The following is a 16,186-nucleotide window of genomic DNA, read 5'->3' on the forward strand; positions in this document are numbered from 1 at the left end:
GGGTGCCATCAAGGTGTCCCAGACCTTAGACAGTGTGCCCCTCGTTTGTGTGGACCGGTGAGAACTTGGTTGCCTACTGGAGGAACTGCCCTCCCTGCCGCCAACGTCACATGCTGGAAACATCTCCATCATATTCTGCACCAATTGCCTGTGGCAAGCATTGATGCGATTGGCCCTCCCCTCTACCGGAATAAAAGACGAGATGTTGTTTTTATACCGGGGGTCAAGGATAGCAAAGATCCAGTACTGGTTGTCCTCCATGATTTTGACAATACGCTTGTCGGTTGTAAAGCACCCCAACATGAACTCAGCCATGTCTGCCACAGTGTTAGTTGGCATGACTCCTCTGGCCCCACCGGAAAGTTCAATCTCCATTTCCTCCTCATCCTCCATGTCTACCCATCCGCGCTGCAACAATGGGACGATTCGAAGTTGCCCGGAAGCCTCCTGTATCACCATCACATCATCGGACAACTCTTCTTCCTCCTCCTCCTCCTCCTCCTCCTCCATTAAACGCAGTGAAGCGGACAGATGTGTGGACCTACTCTCCAGCTGTGACGGATCGGATGCTATCCCTAACTCCTCTGTGTGATCTGAGTTATCCCTGATGTCAATCAGGGATTCTCTCAGAACACACAAGAGCGGGATTGTAAGGCTCACCATCGCATCCTCAGAGCTCACCCTCCTTGTGGACTCCTCAAAGACCCGTAGGATGTCACAAAGGTCTCTCATCCATGGCCACTCATGGATGTGAAACTGAGGCAGCTGACTTTGTGGCACCCTAGGGTTTTGTAGCTGGTATTCCATCAAAGGTCTCTGCTGCTCAACCACTCTATTCAACATCTGAAACGTTGAGTTCCAGCGTGTGGGGACGTCGCACAAAAGCCGGTGTTGTGGCACATGCAGGCGTTGCTGGAGAGATTTTAAGCTAGCAGCGGCTACTGTCGACTTGCGAAAGTGGGCGCACATGCGCCGCACTTTCACCAGTAGCTCTGGAACATTGGGGTAGCTCTTTAGGAAACGTTGCACCACTAGGTTGAAGACGTGGGCCAGGCATGGAACATGTTGGAGTCCGGCAAGCTCCAGAGCTGCTACCAGGTTCCGGCCGTTATCACAAACGACCATGCCTGGGCCCAGGTGCAGCGGCTCAAACCATATTGCCGTCTCATCGAGGAGGGCATCCCTCACCTCGGAGGCAGTGTGCTGTCTGTCCCCCAAGCTGATCAGCTTCAGCACAGCCTGCTGACGTCTACCAACGCCAGTGCTGCAACGTTTCCAACTCGTAGCTGGGGTCAATCTAACAGCGGAGGAGGAGGCGGTGGCGGAGGAGGAGGCGGTGGCGGAGGAGGAGGCGGTAGAGGAGGAGGAGGAGGAGGGGGGTGTTCTTCTCGTGTCCCTGCCAGGAATGTTAGGCGGGGAGACGAGGTACACCGGGCCAGTTTGGGAAGCAGTCCCAGCCTCAACTACATTCACCCAGTGTGCCGTCAGTGAAATGTAGCGTCCCTGTCCGCATGCACTTGTCCACGCGTCGGTGGTCAAGTGGACCTTTGTGCAAAGCGCGGAACTAAGGGCCCGCCTGATGTTGAGTGACACGTGCTGGTGCAAGGCGGGGACGGCACACCGGGAGAAGTAGTGACGGCTAGGGACGGCATAGCGAGGTGCCGCAGTTGCCATCAGGTCCAGGAAGGCGGGAGTTTCAACAAGCCGGAACGCCAACATCTCCTGGGCCAGCAGTTTAGCGATGTTGGCGTTCAAGGCTTGCGCGTGTGGGTGGTTAGCAGTGTATTTCTGCCGCCGCTCCAATGTCTGAGAGATGGTGGGTTGTTGTAAAGAAACGCCTGATGGTGCCTTTGATGGTGCAGGAGAAGGAGATAAGACAGGACCAGGGGAGGATGAGGTAGAAGTCAACAAAGTGGCGGAGGCAGATGAAGTGGTGTCCTGGCTCGTCCTCTGGAGTGCATCGCCAGCACAGTCAGCAGTGGCAGTGGCAGAGGCAGAGGCAGAGGCAGTGGCAGTGGCGTGAACGGCAGTCGGCCTTTGTCCTGCCGTTGCTGCCTGCCACTGATTCCAGTGCTTGGATTCCAAATGACGGCGCATTGAAGTGGTGGACAGGTTGCTCTTCTCAGAGCCCCTAATCAATTTCGAGAGGCAAATTGTGCAGACAACACTATATCTGTCCTCGGCGCATTCCTTGAAAAAACTCCACACCTTCGAGAAACGTGCCCTCGAGGTGGGAGTTTTTCGGGGCTGGGTACGAACTGGAACATCTTGGGAGATTCCGGGTGTGGCCTGGCTTCGCCTAAGCTGCTGACCTCTGCCTCTGCCTCTAGCTACCCTTTTTGGTGCTGCACCTGCCTCAACATCCACACTACTTTCCCCGCTTGACATCCCCCCTGTCCAGGTCGGGTCAGTGTCCTCATCATCCACCACTTCCTCTTCCAACTCCTGTCTCATCTCCTCCTCCCGCACAATGCGCCGGTCAACTGGATGCCCTGACGGCAACTGCGTCACATCATCGTCGATGAGGGTGGGTTGCTGGTCATCCACCACCAAATCGAACGGAGATGGAGGAGACTCTAGTGTTTGAGCATCTGGATACAGATGCTCCTCTGTTAGGTTCGTGGAATCGTGACGTGGAGAGGCAGGTTGAGGGACAATGAAAGGAGCGGAGAACAGCTCTGGGGAGCAGGGACAGTTTGGGTTATTGTTCTGTAAAGCTTCGGAATTTTGGGAGGAAGGAAGACAAGACTGTTGGGTAATAGGAGGAGAGGAGGCAGAGTCTGACTGGCTGCTGGACAATGTGCTGTAAGCGTTCTCTGACAGCCATTGCAAGACCTGTTCCTGGTTCTCGGGCCTACTAAGGTTTGTACCCTGCAGTTTAGTTAATGTGGCAAGCAACCCTGGCACTGTGGAGTGGCGCAATGCTTGCTGCCCCACAGGAGTAGGCACGGGACGCCCTGTGGCTTCACTGCTACCTTGCTCCCCAGAACCATTCCCCCGACCTCGCCCACGGCCTCGTCCACGTCCCTTTCCGGGAGCCTTGCGCATTTTGAATTCCTAGTTAGAAATTGGCACTGTATACCAGTAGTAAAAATTGTGGGTGCACGTAACCCCAATATATTCTTTGAATTCCCAGTCAGAAACTGGCACTATATGGCAGTAGCAAGAAATGAGGGTATTTATAACCCCAATATATTCTTTGAATTCCCAGTCAGACAATGGCACTGTATACCAGTAGTAAAAATTGTGGGTGCACGTAACCCCAATATATTCTTTGAATTCCCAGTCAGAAACTGGCACTATATGGCAGTAGCAAGAAATGAGGGTATTTGTATTCCCAATATACTCTTTGAATTCCCAGTCAGACAATGGCACTGTATACCAGTAGTAAAAATTGTGGGTGCACGTAACCCCAATATATTCTTTGAATTCCCAGTCAGAAACTGGCACTATATGGCAGTAGCAAGAAATGAGGGTATTTGTATTCCCAATATACTCTTTGAATTCCCAGTCAGACAATGGCACTGTATACCAGTAGTAAAAATTGTGGGTGCACGTAACCCCAATATATTCTTTGAATTCCCAGTCAGAAACTGGCACTATATGGCAGTAGCAAGAAATGAGGGTATTTATAACCCCAATATATTCTTTGAATTCCCAGTCAGACAATGGCACTGTATACCAGTAGTAAAAATTGTGGGTGCACGTAACCCCAATATATTCTTTGAATTCCCAGTCAGAAACTGGCACTATATGGCAGTAGCAAGAAATGAGGGTATTTGTATTCCCAATATACTCTTTGAATTCCCAGTCAGACAATGGCACTGTATACCAGTAGTAAAAATTGTGGGTGCACGTAACCCCAATATATTCTTTGAATTCCCAGTCAGACACTGGCACTATATGGCAGTAGCAAGAAATGAGGGTATTTGTATTCCCAATATACTCTTTGAATTCCCAGTCAGACAATGGCACTGTATACCAGTAGTAAAAATTGTGGGTGCACGTAACCCCAATATATTCTTTGAATTACCAGTCAGAAACTGGCACTATATGGCAGTAGCAAGAAATGAGGGTATTTATAACCCCAATATATTCTTTGAATTCCCAGTCAGACAATGGCACTGTATACCAGTAGTAAAAATTGTGGGTGCACGTAACCCCAATATATTCTTTGAATTCCCAGTCAGAAACTGGCACTATATGGCAGTAGCAAGAAATGAGGGTATTTATAACCCCAATATATTCTTTGAATTCCCAGTCAGACAATGGCACTGTATACCAGTAGTAAAAATTGTGGGTGCACGTAACCCCAATATATTCTTTGAATTCCCAGTCAGAAACTGGCACTATATGGCAGTAGCAAGAAATGAGGGTATTTATAACCCCAATATATTCTTTGAATTCCCAGTCAGACAATGGCACTGTATACCAGTAGTAAAAATTGTGGGTGCACGTAACCCCAATATATTCTTTGAATTCCCAGTCAGAAACTGGCACTATATGGCAGTAGCAAGAAATGAGGGTATTTGTATTCCCAATATACTCTTTGAATTCCCAGTCAGACAATGGCACTGTATACCAGTAGTAAAAATTGTGGGTGCACGTAACCCCAATATATTCTTTGAATTCCCAGTCAGACACTGGCACTATATGGCAGTAGCAAGAAATGAGGGTATTTGTATTCCCAATATATTCTTTGAATTCCCAGTCAGACAATGGCACTGTATACCAGTAGTAAAAATTGTGGGTGCACGTAACCCCAATATATTCTTTGAATTACCAGTCAGAAACTGGCACTATATGGCAGTAGCAAGAAATGAGGGTATTTGTATTCCCAATATATTCTTTGAATTCCCAGTCAGACAATGGCACTGTATACCAGTAGTAAAAATTGTGGGTGTATATAGCCCCAATTCTATTGCTAGGGGACTTGCAGGGTATTTCTGGGGTGAAGGTGGGGGGGCACACCGTTGGAACGGGTATCGGGGTATATATCGGGTATACGGGAATACACTGACAGTGTATTCCATTCAGGATCCTGGGAAAGCTGGGTTGCGGCGATTGAGCCCGTCAGTGCCACGTTACACTGACAAGCTTCTCCCTGGAATTTAGCTCTTATAAGAGCTGTTGGTTGTCTTCTCCTTCCTATCCTAGCCTGTCCCTGCCTACCCAGAATCTAAGCCCTAGCTAGCTGGACGGAAACCTCCGTCCTCGGTGAATTGCAAGCTCAGAATGACGCGAACCTGGGCGGCGCTGTTCTTTTAAATTAGAGGTCACATGTTTTCGGCAGCCAATGGGTTTTGCCTACTTTTCTCAACGTCACCGGTGTCGTAGTTCCTGTCCCACCTACCCTGTGCTGTTATTGGAGCAAAAAAGGCGCCAGGGAAGGTGGGAGGGGAATCGAGTAATGGCGCACTTTACCACGCGGTGTTCGATTCGATTCGAACATGCCGAACAGCCTAATATCCGATCGAACATGAGTTCGATAGAACACTGTTCGCTCATCTCTAGTATTGATGTTTGATGGAAATCTGCGCCCTGGGAATTGTGTACTAAGCTTGAAGAGAGCTGAATTACAGTACCAGGTATGACCTTATGTATGGATGAGCTGATACCTTTAGTGTCTTACTCTAGGTTCTCACCTGCTCTTGGGTTTCTGTTACTTAAACCCAATCTGCTTAACAAGCAGTTACCTGTGGAAACCTGCAAAACCCATAGACTATAATTGGGTCAGCCAGGTTTTCGCCTGAAAAATGCTTCAAGAAAAGTCCTGTTTGCATTTTTCAAGTGGATTCAGGGACGGAATCCTCAAGTGGAATCAAAGGGCTTGTGTGAACCCAGCCTTATCATAATATACCAAGCAACAACCTACTCTAAGAAAGTAGTAGCGGTGGGTCCTGGTTAGCAATGATACTGATAATTATAGATGAGCGAACACTGTTCGGATCAGTCGTTTGGAACAGCACGCTCCCATAGAAATGAATGGAAGCAGCTGGCACGTACACTTTGCCGGCGGCCGGTCGCTTAACTCCCCCGCGTGCCGGCTACGTCCATTCATTTCTATGGGAGCGTGCTGTTCCGAACGGCTGATCCGAACAGTGTTCGCTCATCTCTACTGATAATGTAGCTCATATTCCATGATATCCGATTTGGAGTTTGTGGATAGAAAATTTAACTGGGAATTAAAATATTCTCTTGTAGAAGAGAACTTTCCCTAGTATCGACTGTAGGTAAAATGAGGCAGGTTGTCTAGTGTGAGAGATACATTGATTAAAAGTTACCGTAAGCCAGAAAATTATCATACTACCTTCATCTACATCTGTTAAAGAGAATCTGTCAGTAGTAAATTGGCTATAAACTTAATCCCGATATTGCAAAGTTTCCAAATATACCTCCATTATTTAGCATTGGAGCCCCGTTTTATATATTGTTTTTTTTAATATGCAAATGGGGAGAAAAGTGCTTTGCCTGGTAATCTAGAGCTAAGGCATACCCCAATTTTGCTACATTTGTCCATTTCTGATCTTTGGTCTGGCGTGCTATAGGGCATCAGCATAGATATATGGGGTGCAGTGGTAACAATTGATACCAGGATCTGGGCCCTAAGGGTGACCCAAAGGCAGAGGGGTAACTTGAGAGGGTGCAGTCACACCGGGGCCCAGGAGCCTTGGGGGCCCATAAGCACCGGCATCACTATTGAGATTGCAGCTTTGATCTGGCCCATAAGCCAAGAAGACCCACAGATTACCCCAACCACACTAAGGTGGATTAAACTCCTTAGCATCCGTAACTATCACTATCAAGAATTTGCTGTAGGGATGAGGAAGGGGGCCCCGGACAAAGGATTGCATCGGGGCCCACAAGACTTTAGTTACGCCACTGGCCACAAATCCCCTGCAACATGAAATATACCACTTATTGTAAATGGCACAAGGTAGGTACGGACCCCATTACAGATTTTGCACCCAGTAGCTAGGGATATCATCAATACAAAATCACTTACTGTGACTGTGACCCTAACTACTCGATTTCAGTGTATCCCATACATAAAATGTATAATTTTAGGAACGTTACTTTCCTGAAGCTTTGCTTACACTGAGCCGAGGCACAAAACAATGCTCTCATTATGGTTTTGATGATTTCTGTGGGCGTCAAATTGTGTTAGTTCTTGTAATTACATATAAGAGGACACATTTCCTTCTTAGTTGAATTTTCTTTCCATTTTACACCCAAATTTGATAATTGCATACAATTTCTTGTAGAAAAGAAAATGCATAATGAGAGCCTCCTCCACCCCCTTCCCCTTGTAGTAGATGAAATGGACAGAATGGAGAAATTTACACGGTGGTGATGAAGTGTCAAAGCCATTAAAATGCAATTTCTCCTTTGGTTTCTTCTGTCTTGTACAATTATTAAAAAAAGAAACACCTGCTCGGCAATATGTTGTAAGTCATGTTGGCAGTCATTAAATCACAAAGCACTTAGAAATACTAAGCACTTCTCCGATTCCTCAAGTAAACAGTGTGAGCTATGCCATGTCCAACTCATTTGGATGAAGATGAGCTTATCGGAATTCAGACCCAAGTCTTCCTATTTGTTTCACCATCACATCTAGCCAGGACTTGCTTACCGAACTCAAGGTTCTGACATTAAAGTGGCCATGTACAAGCCAAGTTCCTGGTGTGCGGCTGCTTCTTTTGTTGCCATTTAATTTGAAATATTGGACGTGTCTTACTTTTATTTAGTTTTGTCGGAATAGAACTTTTTTTTTTTGCATTCCTAGTAATCAACTCTTGCAAGATATTCATACAATATATTATATAGTTTGTGGGGAGTTAGCTCAGTAGAAGCAGTGGTACCAATCCAAATAGTCAAGACAGGGACACAAAATATGCAGTAAAATGGAAAAAACAAGAAAATTAATAAACTTTGACTTCAAGCACAACATGAGCAAAAAAAAAACAAAAAAAAAACAAAACAACCTGTTCATCTGAGCAACTAACTAAACAGAACTAATAATCTAACTATACCTGTGGCTTACATCCAGCCACATGAACAAGATGGGAGCGATATTGTGTCACCGGACTCAGGGTTATAGGACAGACCCATACACCTCCTTTCACCTCATGGAACTGCACTGCAATGCAGGAGCTGCAGCTTTTTCTGGCCCAGTAATGAGCCCAGGATCTACACCTGAGCTGAGGCCTACTCCGGATCCGCCCTGGACCACACATATGTCAGAAACCTAGGGCTGATATATCTGGACTCCAGCACTCTGCCTGTCACCTTCTCACACATAGTAATAAGATGCTCACCTCTACTCAATCTCAATAGGCTGCCTCGGTTACCACTACTCCTCCCTTCCTGGCATCCGTAAATATTCCCAGATGCTTGATCCACCAGTCACTGGCCGAAAGAGTGACTACGACACGCCTTGTGATTGGATGAACAGACATATTGAAGTATCTTGTTATATTAACGAGCCCAAGTTTCACTGGTTTAAATTCTTTTTTTTTTTTTTATGTAGATTGTGAGCCCCACATAGAGCTCACAATGTACATTTTTTCCTATCAGTATGTCTTTTTTTGGAATATGGGATGGAAATCCATGCAAACATGGGGAGAACATACAAACTCCTTGCAGATGGTTTTCTGCCCTTGGCGGGATTTGAACACCAGGACTCCAGCGCTGCAAAGCTGCAGTGCTAACCACTGAGCCACTGTGTGGCCCCCTGGTTTAAATTCATTTTTAATGTGCTGTAAATCCCCTTTAAATTCAACAAAAGGATAGAAAAGAACATGACCAATGGGAATGGGTGTGCAAAACAAGTCATGAGCATCAATTTTTTTTTTGCTGTAAGAAGGCATCTGAGCCTTATTTGAAGCTGGTACTGCTATGATGCTATGACAATGAGATAAAAATCTTGTGCATGCGCAGTATGCCTGGCCATTTACGGTCACAGCCAAGTGTACTGCACATGCTCAGTATTAGAGATGAGCGAGTAGTACTCGATCGAGTAGGTATTCGATCGAAAACTATGGTATTTGAAATACTCGTACTCGATCGAGTACCACTCGCTATTCGAATGTAAAAGTTCGATGCAGAACCAGCATTGATTGGCCGAGTGCTATACAGTCAGCCAATCAACGCTGGTTCTTCTCCTACCTTTAGAAGTCTTCTCCGTGCAGCTTCCCCGCGGCGTCTTCCGGCTCTTCATTCACTCTGCCAGGCATCGGGCCTGGGCAGAGCCGACTGCGCATGTCTGCTTGTAGTGCGGGCATGCGCAGTTGGCTCTGCCCAGGCCTGATGCCTGGCAGAGTGAATGAACAGTTGGAAGACGCCGTGGGGATGCTGCAAGGAGAAGACTGCATGGAGAATCTAGCCTGACCCTCACTCGTGGACTTGGTAAGTATAATTTGATCGAATGTTGCCTACCCCTGAAACGAGCATTTTCGCCCCATAGACTATAATAGGGTTCGATATTCGATTCGAGTAGTCGAATATTGAGGGGCTACTCGAAACGAATATCGAACCTCGGACATTTTACTGTTCGCTCATCTCTACTCAGTATGCCATTTTGGTTTTCGGATGGAACGAGCCTACTGTGCATGCATGAGATTTCAATTGTGTCAGACTTCAGAAGCTGCAAGTGACGCAACTGTGAGGCCAAGAGGGAGAAGGCTCAAACAGATAAAGAGACATTCAAAAGTGACGACGCGGCTGTGCTCGGAGCACAGGGATAACACTTCTTGTGATCCATTGAGCCGATTTGCATAAGAATAAAACTACCTGGAGGATCTTGATACTAAAGGTATGCCTGGAATACCCTTTATAAAAAATAGTTCATTGTGTGATTAGTTTAAAATTGAGTTTCTAAATGATAGCCTCCCTTTAAGACTAGACTCTGACATTTAATGTGCCAAAATGTGGTGCATCTAATTTAAGTAAAATTTTTCTAACTTACTATAAAAATGGGCATGACTTCATGGGGAAGAGGGTGTGGCTTAAAATGGCAAAAGACAACAAATTGTGCAAAAGTTATTAGGCAAAATTGTGGCTCATAGTAAGCCAACCAATAAGTAGTTTAACCTTAAAGCGGCACCAGGCTGCTTTGTAATGACATATGCTTGGCGTCATCCAGAAAAGGTGCTATTAATCCCATCTTCTACATCATTGCTAACTATACAACTATAGATTGCATAGCTACAATCTCCATCACCATTGGCTGGAGGAGATTTATATTCTGATGCACCAGAATTATTAAGAAGCTGAATTTGCTGGAATTATTAAAGGGGCTTTCTGTCCCAAAATTGATTTTCATAGTGATGACCTAACAGTATATGATCTGGTGGAGTCCAATACCTAGACCCCGCACAGATCAGCTGTTCCTGCCGTCTTTGAGTGCCAGAAGCTTCTAATGGAAAGGGTTATATCTGTTATTTTATACAGAGGCTGGTGCTCAGTTCAAATGCTAATTCCATCATCATCATCATTATGGTTCCAGTGTTTGCAGTTATGTCCTGACCTGCATCTTCCTGGACTGCCTACACCTCTTTAGATGCAGAAAACACTATCTTGGGCTGATGAGCCCAGCAGGAGGGAAACAGTCTTGACGGTAAAATAGCTATGATTACTGGCTGGTGCTTTGCTAACACGTAAGAACATTACTTTACTATCTGAGTTGTTTCACATTTATATGGATGTTTCTTCCATTAATACATATTTAAAAGGGATCTGTTTCTCTCCCCTGTTATGTCTGTATTAATAAATAGTTGAATTCTCTATATAGTCACAATGCCGGGAATACTTTTTTAGAACTTGATAGATAATTCCATTGCAAACTTGGTGGAAAAAATGTGCAGCACGTGGCGCTATTTCTTCCATTATTATGACTGACATCAGGACTGAATTCCACGGACCCCATTAAGAGTCAGTGGCGTCCATAAGTGGCTGTTGTTGTCCATTATGTGACAAATCGCTCTCTATGTCATTTTTGGTTTTCTGTTCCAACGACTCTAGAAAAATGGAAATGGCACTGGAGATGTGAACAGAGCTTAACAAGCGTCAGCTAAGCATGCCAAGTCAGCATACGACATACACACAATGGCTCATGTATAAAGATCATTTCCATTCCAGTATTACATGTCTGGGAAGAAGTTGTGTCGGCTGCAGTTTGTCATGTCCCTAGACCTTTAGTACTGTTCCTCACTGTCCTCTGCTAGTTACTAATAGTAGTGTTGAGAAACTAATACAGGTGTACAATCACCTGAAGGAAATCTATGTTATGTGGTATGTTTTTGGGTGTAGAGTTAGTGCAGTATGGGCCATGTCACATTTGACTCCCGACTATCCCATATTAGAATTGAGGACAATTGAAATGTTTACTGGGTTAAAGGGGTTTTCCAGCCCCAAATGGATTTTTCATACTGATGACCTATAGACTTGTACTTGCTCCTTATCCACTGGATAAGGCACCAGAACCAATGGTATTAATGGATCATCAGTATGAAAACTCCATTTGGGCCTGGACATCCCCCGTTAACTTTCCCCAGACCAGCAAGTACCTATCAAACCCCGTAAGCCTGTTCACATGCAAATTTTGACACAGAATCTGCCTCAAAATCCACCTGAAAAAACAGCTCCCATTCATTTCAATGGGAGTCACTAGCTTTTTTTTGTCCTCTAGCGGTTTTTTTCAGCTAGAGGGGGAAAAAAAGTGGCATGAACTATCTTGAGGCAGATTCTGCCTGGAAAATCCCATTGGGCAGAAAAAAAAGTGACACGGTTGTTTGGTTCTGCTTTTGATGCGGTTTTTGCAAAAACTGCTAGCATTTTTTTAAAGAGAAGTTTCCAGGTCCATACGGTATGCTGGAGCAAAAAACCCAAAAAACTAAAAACACCTAAAAAAACAAACAAAAATGTATCATATAAAAAAACTGCATCAAAAAACCATTTACTAATTCCTGAAACGATTTTTTCAGCTTGCAAAAAACTCTGTGCCAACATACCCTAAGGCCCCATTCATACAAGACAAGAGGGGGCGGATTATGGCGCTGAATCCACGTTATAATCTGCCCCCTCACAATGCAGCTCTATGTAGACCGCCAGACTACTTTTTTCCATGTGTGTTGCCGTTCACAGTAAAAAGAAACGTGCTGCCCTTTCTTCAGGAAGATTCTGCGGCTGATTCAGCCCTGGTGTCCACCTTGCGGCAGCACCCTCCAGACTAGGCCCATTCACATACCTCCCAACCGTCCCCATTTCCGTGGGACATTCACGATTCCGGTGACGTGTCCCGTGGTCCCAGTTGGAGGGAGGTATGTCCCGATTTCAACTCAGATCTGCGTCCAGATCTGAACGAATACGTGGCTAAAGCAAGGAGCTGTCACAGTTCAGCTCCTTGCTTCGCCGCTGCACGCCGCCTACTGGCTGTGTAGATGCAATGTGATGACATCACATTGCGTCTACAACTGTGTGCGAGTGAGAGAGAGAGGCGCGGAGAGAGCGGCGGGGGAGCGAGGAGAAGGTAAGTGTAATGTGTACACTGAGGTGAAACTAGGGGCAGATGAAGGAGAGGACGGCATGACACTGGGGGCAGAGATGGAGGGACATGAATATGGGGGCAGAGATGGGGGGACATGAATTTGGGGGCAGAGATGTGGAGACATGAATTTGGGGGCAGAGATGGAGAGGACATGAATCTGGGAGCAGAGATGGAGGGGACATGAATCTGGGGCAGAGATGGAGGGGACATGAATCTGGGGGCAGAGATGTGGGGACATGAATCTGGGGACAGAGATGGAGGTAACATGAAACTGGGGGCAGAGATGGAGGGGGGACATGAAACTGGGGGCAGATGAAGGGTGTATATGAAACTGGGGGAGAGATAGAGGGGGGACATATAATTTACGGGTGACTGTAGGAGGATTATACTGTGTGCGGGCACATGGAAAATGAATGAGAATGGGCGGAGTCAACACAAAAGTGGGCGGGGCTAAATTTGCCGTGCCGCACATTTTGTCCCTCTTTCGGTTCTTCAAAAGTTGGGAGGTATGCATTCATTTGAGCGTACTCCGGAGGGGCAAGCCGTGGCAGTAGTGGCAGGCGCCTTTTGGCCCGAGAGTGACATGGCTTCCTGCATCACTCTCGGGGCCAAAATCCGCCAATCCGCTCCCCGTGTGAACGGGGCCTAAATTTGCCACCAACCCTGACATTTACCTTTAAGACAAAGTTAAAGTTAAAATAAAAAATTGCTTTTTTTACTTGGGAAACATTTAGATTTTAATTTTCAGCCATATCATCCAGTCCCGTTACTCAGCCTGCATTTTAATAGTATATTTTACAAATTGAAGATTTTATTTTTAGGCCGTAACGTCCAACCGTATTGCTAAGCCTACATTTTATCAGTGTGAACCACCAAAGTGAGATTTTCATTTTTAGACTGTAACGCCCAGCCCATTTGCTAAGACTACATGACATTATATTATTCTATTCGTATACATCACAATACCCCCTCATTTGGGCAGATTTAATATGTGAATATACGGTAGGTGGAATGACTTTGCCAGCTGGGAATTCTTGCAATAATTATGCAGAGTTTATATGATGATAGCTGGAGGTTACTACGTCTCCAAGGAGCGCCACTGTGTATCTTGAGCTTAATGAGAATGTTAAACAAAGGAAGTGGATGCCATTGCATTGAGTACTGTATATGCAATTCCTGAAATGTATTCTATATATAGATGGTATGGGGAATGCAGAATTTTAATAAGTAGTGATACAATTAATAATTTTCACAAGATAATGAGATGAATCGATGTCAGGCATTGAATATTCTGAATAATTACTAAGGTAGGAGGATGTTATTGATGATTTCTTCTTATTGTCTGATAGATGGTGTTTGTTCTATAGAGTAAGAGCTGGATACACAGATGATATCAAAGACGAATGTTCTGCCATATGAACAAGAATTAAAAATAATGCGGAGTGATGAGCAATGGCTTTAGATCTGCTGGGATTTAGAGAGGAGCTGTCACCTCTCCTGACGTGTCTATTACTGCTAAGCAAACTTTATACAAGTAAAGATGAGGATTTTGGTAAAATTTTGATCAAATTTTATAAGCCAACTAGCTGCTTGAGGGATATCTATTGTTATTGGGTAAATAAATCGGCCCATAGCTGGGTAAGGCAGAGCATCTTTCTAAACACGTAGGATTGTGACCCTAGTCTCATGAACAATTCCCCACTAAGGGATGTGGACGGGAGCAGGCAGAAGCTCTGAAAGAGGTCCATCATTACGCAGTGAAGAGGAAAGTGAGACAGACTTTTTGTTCAAATTCCTCTCCACTTTCCTACTTTCTGCTTCCCAGAATCTGCCTCAAAATCAGCTCCAAATTCCTCTGTGTGAGCATGCCCTAACTGATCGAGTAAACTGTAGTCACAAGGAGGCAATGGATCTTACAGGAGAAATTCTGGCATAGAGGCAATTGGAATATGGTTATAGTTAACTCACTAACCGGCACAGATAGGCCTGAATCTAGAGTGAGGCCACCAGATTTACTATAAACTCGCCCTACAAAACTGGCTTGAGATATACCAAAAATTTACACCAGTAGACTGGCATATATTGAGCTCAGGTGCAACTACTTGGGCAAGAGCCTCTTAGTAATTCTGTCAAGTCTTGTGCCTGTCGGGGAACCAACTAAGAGTGGTGTCTTAATAAATTTGCTTCCAGGTGTTGAGGACTGGTGGCATTGGAGTGGTGGGGCATTTTTAAAGGTGTATTTTTATTTGATAAGGTTTCCTTTTTATAGCCTTATTTAACAATATTTTAGTAAAGTTTCTTGTCGCTCTGATTCACTCTCGTCTTGACTACTGTAACTCCTTACTAATTGGTCTTCCCCTTACTAAACTCTCCCTGTGTAGGGAGAGAAGAGTAGAGAGCCTAGGACCGAGTACTGAGGAACCCCAATGGCATATGAAAGAGGGGAAGATACAGAGCCCGCAAATGATACACTGAAAGTGCGGTCTGAAAGATAAGAGGAGAACTAGGAGAGCGCAGCGTCCGTGAGGCCGACTGAACGGAGCATAGTGAGGAGGAGTTGATGGTCAACAGTGTCAAATGCTGCTGAGAGATCTAGAAGAATAAGAAGAGCGAAGTCACCATCAGAATGAGCCATCAGGAGATCATTGAAGACCTTTGTGAGGGACGTTTCAGTAGTATAGAGGGCAGAAGCCAGATTGTAAGGGGTCAAGAAGAGAGTTAGCAGAGAGATAGCGGATTAAACGAGAATAGACCAAAGAATTCCAAGATTTTGGAGAGGGGAGGTTAGAGATTGGTCGATAGTTAGCATCACAGGATGGGTCAAGGGAGGATTTCAATAGCGGGGTTATGACAGCCTGTTTGAAAGAGGATGGGAAAATTCTAAAAGAGAGAGAGAGGTTAAATATTTTAGTAAGGCAAGTTGTGGCAGCAGGTGACAGAGATTGGAGAAGATGTGAGGGGAAGGGGTCACTATTGCAGGTCGTAGGGCGAGATGAAGAAAGTAGCTGAGAGACTTCCTCTTCTGTAACAGGTTCAAAAGAGGAGAATGAACAGTCTGAAGTACATGCATGAGTACTTTATAGATGGATAGCAGGACCTTCTTATTTCTTTCATTGGGCACAACAACCTCCAGTCCAAGACTAGTTATAAAAGAATTGTTGATCCGATGGATTGATTTAGATCAAGGGTCTGCAACCTTCAGCTTTCCAGCTGCTGTGAAACTAAAACTCCCAAAATACTCCATTCACATCCATAGTAGTTCCAAGAACAGCAGAGCAAGTATGCATGCTGGGAGTTGTAGTTTTACAACAGCTGGAGTGCTGAAGGTTGCCTACCGTCCACCTTAGATTTTCCAGGATTACATCTTATCAGCAATTTTTCAGTTTTTTCCTCCAGAAACAGCGCCACCATTGTCCATATCCGGCATGGCGCTGCTGGATACAGCTATTATATATTCGTGTTTTTTTCAGCAGATTTTTATTTGTATACTACATTAGTAAAATGAACCTGGACAATATGTGATAACTGCAAGAAAACAATTAAGAAATTGTTGCTACAACAACGTCTTACTTGTTCTGTTACTACTATAATAGGTGTGGAAATAGGATTGAAAACACAAGTAATTTTTCATGTTCTTCT

General features: G+C 45.0%; 1 protein-coding gene across 2 annotated transcripts in view; it reads left to right on the forward strand.

Annotated features, from left to right (window-relative positions):
• Positions 1 to 16,186, forward strand: part of IL1RAPL2 (interleukin 1 receptor accessory protein like 2) — a 559,437-nt gene that overhangs the window by 276,799 nt on the left and 266,452 nt on the right. The window lies entirely within an intron of this gene.

The sequence above is a fragment of the Leptodactylus fuscus genome, chromosome 11, assembly GCF_031893055.1.
Source record: "Leptodactylus fuscus isolate aLepFus1 chromosome 11, aLepFus1.hap2, whole genome shotgun sequence".
Lineage (NCBI taxonomy): Eukaryota > Metazoa > Chordata > Amphibia > Anura > Leptodactylidae > Leptodactylus > Leptodactylus fuscus.